Source organism: Triticum urartu, unplaced genomic scaffold, assembly GCF_003073215.2.
Source record: "Triticum urartu cultivar G1812 unplaced genomic scaffold, Tu2.1 TuUngrouped_contig_9366, whole genome shotgun sequence".
Classification (NCBI taxonomy): Eukaryota; Viridiplantae; Streptophyta; class Magnoliopsida; order Poales; family Poaceae; genus Triticum; species Triticum urartu.
This window is the reverse complement of record NW_024120403.1, coordinates 1-7,251: the sequence shown is the minus strand read 5'-3', so window position 1 is coordinate 7,251 and position 7,251 is coordinate 1. Positions and strand designations below refer to the sequence as shown.

Genomic DNA, 7,251 nt, shown 5'->3' with positions numbered 1-7,251 from the left:
TGTTTCAGTTAGGTTCAGTAATACTCCTAGATTTTGCATGGTGTTCAGTTAGGTTCATTTATCCAATAGCACAAGCAAAGCATTTTCAGTCTAATCTGCTTCCAAAGGACATAATCTTTATCCTGTAGGCTAGATTGGGCTTAGAGCCACGTGGTAGCCAACTGCATGTTGGAAACAGGAGCAAGAATGGTCAACTTTATGCTTTCATCAACTATGGTGTTTGGTGTTTTGGTTTAGTCCTATGAACTTATAGTATTTCTTCATATATGGGACATTAAGAAATGTATTAGCTGCACCTATATGCGCTCCCGCAAAACAAAACTGAACAATTCCTCTAATTTGGAATTTGTATTTGTTGTATTCTATATCTGCTATGCAAGCTACACGATGCAACAATTTTAGTTTTTTATTCTTTTGTACTGTCATGAACTCTGATGGTTGTATAGGGCAACTTTTTTCTTCACTCCATAATTCAGGATGAACCAGGTGTCTTGGTCATATGGTTTATTTCAGTCCACCTCAGGGAACAAAGTTGGTATCTTTTGTCTGAATTTACGGACATCTTATAGAATAAATTATGCCAGATTTGTTTCCTTCACTCCTCTTGTTATGCCAGATTTGTTTCCTTCACTCCTCTTGATTTGTTCCATTTCTTACAATCTACTCTGCTAGGTTCATCTCCAATGGCAAATCCATAGCTTTGTGCTAAAGGTTCAGGCAGATGGAAGCATTAGCAATTCCCTCGACATAGCTCTCGATTGGGCCTGATCCACAACCAGCTAAGGTACCAAACTTTCTTTACAACCTCATTACTACTAGAGGACGTTTGCCTTTTTCTTACTACTAGAGTACTTTGTGATGACATTTCACTTTTATTTTTCAGGGGACATTTCTACAGATCGTTTCTATCTGATTTCCGACATTTTCAGTTTTTGGAACACCCAGAATGGATATATTGAGTGTCCCTCTTGCTGCTAAACACAATACAGTTGAGATTATGTCCCTACTGAGATTCTTAAAGAACATGGTACACCGGAATAGCTTCAGATCAAAGTGAGCTGCACATTTCAACACATTGTGATTTCTAAAAATCCTATACCCCCAAATATAATTTTTTATTGGTCCAGTTTCATGATTTTGTATAAACCCGTCTTCAGCTATACAAAATAGCTTGGTGTGTGATGCAGCAAATTATGTGCTTGTGCTTGCAGGTAACTCAGCCGATGGACCTTCTTATCATGAAACACCATGGCAATCGAGCTGTCGTCCATCCGTCCCTCCCTCCTCGCGCCCGGAACCCTAGCTCGCGGCCATGGCGACCGTGCACGTCGCAGGCAGCGCAGGATCTTCAGCACTACAAGTTGTGATTTCTATCACATGTTTGTTTGATACACAAGGTCGATCGTCTATCACCTGTTCCTATTAGGCTTGAAATACAACAAAGGATATGCGATTAGTGCTTACTACTCTTGCATGTAAAAAGTTGTGATTTCTTTTTTTCAAGCCCCTTTCTTTTCTCTGGATGCATGTCCATCCATCATGTACCCACCCACACATGCAAATGAATTCGTTTGGTGGTTATATCTTGAGTGGCATCTGAATACACAAGCGTGACCAATAGTAAGCGTGAGTGCTAGAGAAGTCCCCATTTAGCATGATGGAGAGCAGGATTGTCCCCATTTATATTTGGTTCACACAGTTGTAGCTTCCTTTTTCTACGGGTTGCAATGATATGGCTTGGTCGCGGCTTAGGTCAGACAGAGATGATCCAGTACTAATTAAGCATCATTGATAAATAACAAGAGGGGCATGTGAGGAGCTCTGTCTTGCTTGTAATAGCTAAACTATTGTTACCTACTTAATGAGATCCATCGTCGATCTGCTCTATTGACTAAATGTACCCTGCTTGCTTTGCTTTGACAAAATGGCCTGTACTGAACTTGGCTACCCATATGGGATGTCTATAAGGAGAACTATCCAGTCCATATCTGAATCTAGGAACTATGAACTATTATATCGATGATGTCGAGTTATGTCTACATAGCCTGCTTTGCTATGCTTCTATAAGCTCAATGTATCCTTTGTAATGTTCTTCTTCTTCGACTTATCTGCTCATTTTTAGATAAATTTTCATGTGAGTACCAATGTTATAAATCAGAATTCTCTTTCTAAGGATGCTTATGTCGCAACGGTTCATCATATTTGTCAATATATTCTATACAATATGTTATGCAGTCTAAAACCCATCTTAAATTTCATATCTTATGAACAGATAATAATTTGCAGTATGACACTGTACTGAACTAATATCATTGCTTTTTTTTATATATATTTACAATGCTCCTATGACTGTTCTGTAAAAAAAATGCTCCTATGACTGTATTACCCAATTGGATATAATTGTACCCGGCAGCGGCGCTGCCGGATATAATTGTACCCGGCAGCGGCGTTGCCGGGTGTGGAAAGCCGCATTTCCTACTGTTTAATTGATTGACTGGTGTGCATATGATTTCAAGGTATCACTTTCAAGGTAGGAGACTGATATGAACTGCCAATGTAATTTCTTTTTATTTGTGATTCTTGCTGTTTAATTGATTGACTGGTGTGCATATGATTTCTAATATATGAATTCCTTCGTCTTGTGTATTGAATATAGGATTTAGCTACAGATAATCATTAATCAACTAATGTAATTTCTTTGCCAAGTTGTAGTTAGAGTTAAATGTGCCGCTGGTTATTTTATATCCTTTATTTATTCTTATTCTTCTAAATGAAATAGGAGATTTGTTGGTGCTCCATTAACTAAATATCACTGACAAAATGTTGTTCTCATTTCAGTTGAGAGAAAAGTTGCATACTTTGTGAACCAATTGGAGATTCATGTTGTTTCCCTGGATATTGTGTAGTTAGAGTTGATGTCACTGGTTATTTTATATCATTTGTTACTATTCTTTAATTGCCAAATCATATAGGAGATTTTGTTGGTGCCGAATTAACCAAATGTTACTGACAAAATGTTGTTTTTATTTCAGTTTGAGCGCAAATTGCATGCTCTATAAACTAACGGGAGATTTCTGTTGTTACGAGAATATTGTAGGAAGGGTGGACTATGAAGGGAAACACTGGTGTTCTAAGATAGATGTTCTGTGTTTGAGATCTTGCCTTGGTAGCTGGATGCCTTGGTGCAAGACATTCAAGGTAAGATTGATCCCCTGTACCCATGAGTTCACTTCTCATGTAGAGCTAATAGTCCTGTTATTTTTCTATACACTATGGCAGAGTAGAGATATATTGTGTATGCCAACATGTATGTAAGAGTAATAGTAATATGATATTTCTGATTGTAGATCCAAGGTTTTAACCCGACAAAAAATGCTATCAGTTCTCATATCAAATTTTTATGCCAGATGGGCATGCTCAAAGATTTTGGTCGGCAACTTATAGTGTGTATCAAAGGATTCTGAAAAAAATAAGGTTGAGTTGTTATTGGACATTGGACCTTTATATCTTTTGCATGAAATTTTATTTACTACTTGAGCTCTGTATTTTTCCTGTGCATATCTTTGTGCTAAAAAATGTATTTATGTTAAATAGTAATTCCTAACTAATTGTTTCTGATAAACAACGATGCCTTCCTTACACAGGTTGTTTGATGCGTTCGTGCTCGTTGGCGGGACGGTGCAAGGCGCAACTCCGACGCGTTTCCTCGCCGGTTGGACGGCTTTCAGGCGCAACCCCGGCGCGCACTGAGTACTACCTCGGCTACAGCCTCCCTCGGTGAGGTCCATCTTCCTCCCGCTCCTCTGCTTCGGCTACTGTATGGGACATGGCCATGGCTATATTGATGTGGTGCTTGTCTGGTTGATGCTCTATGCCCTACTCATGCATCGGTTCCTACTTGAGCTCTGTACTTGTGGATCCATGCCATTTTAGGGTTTGCAGAATGCTGTTCATGTTTAGTTGCTATCATAGGAGCTAATGTGATGCTCTGGTTTACATGTGGATGCCCTGGTCCTATAGCTATGCTCCTGGATTTGCTAGATTGATCAGTGGCGTTCGTGCTAGGGCGATGATGATTAATCGTGGCTGAAATAAGTGTGCCTTTGAGCAATCGTGGCACCTGTGCGTATCAGGTTGGATCCTCCCTCTTGTCTCTAGAATCCTTTTTGATCCTATGATACTTGTTGTTGTCCTTGGATGGTCATTCTTGTTGAGTGATAACCAGGGCAGCTCCACTGTATGAACAGATTGATCTGGTGATAAGAGATGACGGGGGTAGGTTATATGATCGAGGAAAGGTGAATCTGAGCCCGCTATGCATCCCCTTGTTAGAGTCTGAACCGAAATGGAGCTCTCCCGTGCGTTTCCCCTTGTTAGAGTCTGAACCGAAATGGAGCTCTCCCGTGCGTTTGGATTATGGACCGTCGGATCGAAATCTCCTCGCGATACAGGCCGTCAGATCTCGATCCAAATCACTGTGGGTCGTTGGAAATTTACCGATCAACTTCGGCCGTCGGATAAAATTCCAATGGCAACAGAATGTAAATACCGTGCCCCCACGAGGGCATCTAGGTCATTTTGCTTGGGGGGCATAAAATGACCGCGGCTTCCTGCGATGAAAACCTAGCTGCCGCCTCCTCTCTCACTCGCTCTTGCAGCTGCCTCCCTCCCTCCCACGCAGGTGGTTCCCATGGCGATGGCGGCAGCGGCCACGGAGGAGGGCGGCATATCAGCGGCGCCGGCAATGGTGTCCGTGCCGGCTATGCAATGAACCCTGAACCATTTTTTATTTGTATTTAAAGGTGTTACTTATTTATGCTCAAGTGGTGTTCGTGCTAGGGCGATGATGATTACGTTGGCTGGAATTAGTGTGCCTTTGAGCAATCGAGGCACCACTGGGTATCAAGTTGGATCCTCCCTCTTGTCTCTAGAATCCTTTTTGATCCTGTGATACTTGTTGTTGTCCTTGGATGGCCATTCTTGTTGAGTGATAACCAGGGCAGCTCTACTGTATAAACAGATCAGTCTGGTGATAAGAGATGATGGGGGTAGGTTATATGATCGAGGAAAGGCAAATCTGAGCCCACTATGCAATAGAAACTACATCTACCTCCCCTAATGTGTGTAATATTGAAGGAAAAAAATAACTTTTCATGTCTTGCTACTTTAAAATTCCAAAAGGTTCATTCTTCCTGTGCTGGTTACTTAACCATGTTTTTTGTTTTGCTTTGGTTCTGGTTGAGATACTAAAGGTTGTTTATATATGAAAAGAACAGACACTTATAGCTTTGTATGCCTCAACTGTAGCTTAGGATCCAGTGTTGTAGTGCTTTGCCTACTTAAAAAAACTCTAATCAATAATAGTCGTTCTTTCCTTATGATTTGACCAGACAATAGTATAATATTTTTTATTTACGGCCTTAGAATTGTATTGCCACAAAAAACAGATTTGGAATCTCAAAGAAAGCAGGTTCTTATGCTACATAATTGTTTCCTCTACTTATAGTTAACCTCTCTATTTTGTCGTCTCTAACAGCCAAGATGAGTGCTCTATGCTTACGACTCATGCTAACTGAACTGGTGATGTTTCTTTATTCACCTCGATTGACGCCACATGTTCCCCTTGATGAGTCTTGACACCATGTTTATACAATTAAGATCGCCCTCTGGTTGCTTGAACACATTTGATTTATTGCAAATTTTGGTACACTGTTTTGATAGGAGTGTTCTTTGCTTACCGTTCACACTTACTAGGTGTTTTTAGAACGTTTGTTAGAGCATAGTTCATGTATCTGGTACCTTAGCATTGTTAGCTTTTAAACTTGTTTTATGTCCATCACCCAGACATCATCTTATGTTCTTCTCAATTTGTGTGCGCAAAAGTTGCAATTCCATGTTCTAGGCTTAGCTCAACCAGATAACATGTAGGGAGTTCAATTTTATTTGTTAATATAATGGTGGAATTATATATCTCTAAGGTGCAGTCATTAGTCAAGTGTCAGTAACTTGCTGGTAGTTCTATTATGTCATGAACTAAAATATTAAGGAGATTTCTTCCGTTTTATGAATTAACGATGTGGCCAACTGTTGTGATGTCTCAAAAATGAGAAATGATTGTCCATCAGTTGGGCTCTTGATTTTCTGCTTGGTTTTGTGAAATACATTTTGATTAGGGTTAAGGTTGGCCTTTGGTCTCAGGTTGCCGCGTCGTCCTCGTCTTCGGCTTGCAAGGGACTGGATCTGGTGTGATTGATTCTTCCTCTCACAAGGTGGGTACATCCTATATTTCGATTTCTTCCACGAGTTTTGGTTTGCCTTACCAGATTGCTTCGCGTCTATACACGATTATACCCAAAGCTCACTTTTCTTTCTTAACTCATCTGGGGTGGCTCTTGGATCCATCTGTCCTGTTTAGGTTATGATGGCCGACAAACAGCTCCAAGTTCACGGGTCGCCAGGCTCGCCGAGTGACGCTGGCTCCAACGGTGGTCTGTGAGCACTTGCCCAGGTTAATTAATATTTGTGGTGGCCCTTCTCTGTTTTTACTTGGAAAATTTTAGTTCGCATGTGCCTCGGCGATTTTTAAAATCAAAGGAAATGCTCTGTGCAGAAAAATACATATCTAATCTAGGGGTATATGTAATAGCAGTAGATAAATAATAATGTTTAGATTCAGGCAGTATACTACAATCTGCCTTCTGGAGAGGGGCCTATGCTTGCTAAGTTCTTTGTACGGTGCCTTCAGGGAGGCTGTGTGGTGCCGACGGCGAGGTCTTTATAATGGCATCAAGTCACCCTTGCCATATGGATCATATGTAAGCTCTTCCTGCTAACCTACAGGAGTACATTTTGATGCTTCAAGTCTGAACCTATGTAACTTGTGAACTAATGCCTCCCTGAGTGTGTGTGTGTGTGCACGCGCGCTATGTTAAATCAAACTTCTTCAGACTACTGTGAAGTAATGCCACTTGTCATAGAGACTCCTTGTCATATTGACCAAATTTCATTGCTTGATGGCCATTTAGAGAGGCCATTTAGAGTTGTCAAAAATCTGGGACTGTGAAGTTGTTATGGCCGGCCGGCTTAGGCCCGCAAATTATTTTAGTTTTTATTTTCAAATTAGGTAAGTTATCTTAGACAAGTTATCTTAGGTTGATTCTTCTACAAGTTATCTAGGATATAAATATAGGTTGTAAGACTTTTTTTGAAGGCAAGCAATAAGAAGAATATTATCTCCTATTGCCCGGCTCC

At 40.5% G+C, this 7,251-nt stretch overlaps 2 long non-coding RNA genes across 2 annotated transcripts; both read left to right on the top strand.

The window, feature by feature from the left end:
• The first annotated feature begins 263 nt into the window (after positions 1-263).
• Positions 264-1,373, top strand: LOC125532204. Its single transcript, XR_007293853.1, has 4 exons — positions 264-531; positions 673-784; positions 884-1,053; positions 1,212-1,373. It is a non-coding gene; the product is annotated as an uncharacterized LOC125532204 (long non-coding RNA).
• A 1,718-nt stretch (positions 1,374-3,091) lies between these two features.
• On the top strand, positions 3,092-4,311 carry LOC125532205. The gene is made up of 4 exons (XR_007293854.1): positions 3,092-3,198; positions 3,645-3,777; positions 4,021-4,133; positions 4,248-4,311. It is a non-coding gene; the product is annotated as an uncharacterized LOC125532205 (long non-coding RNA).
• The last annotated feature ends 2,940 nt before the right edge of the window (positions 4,312-7,251 follow it).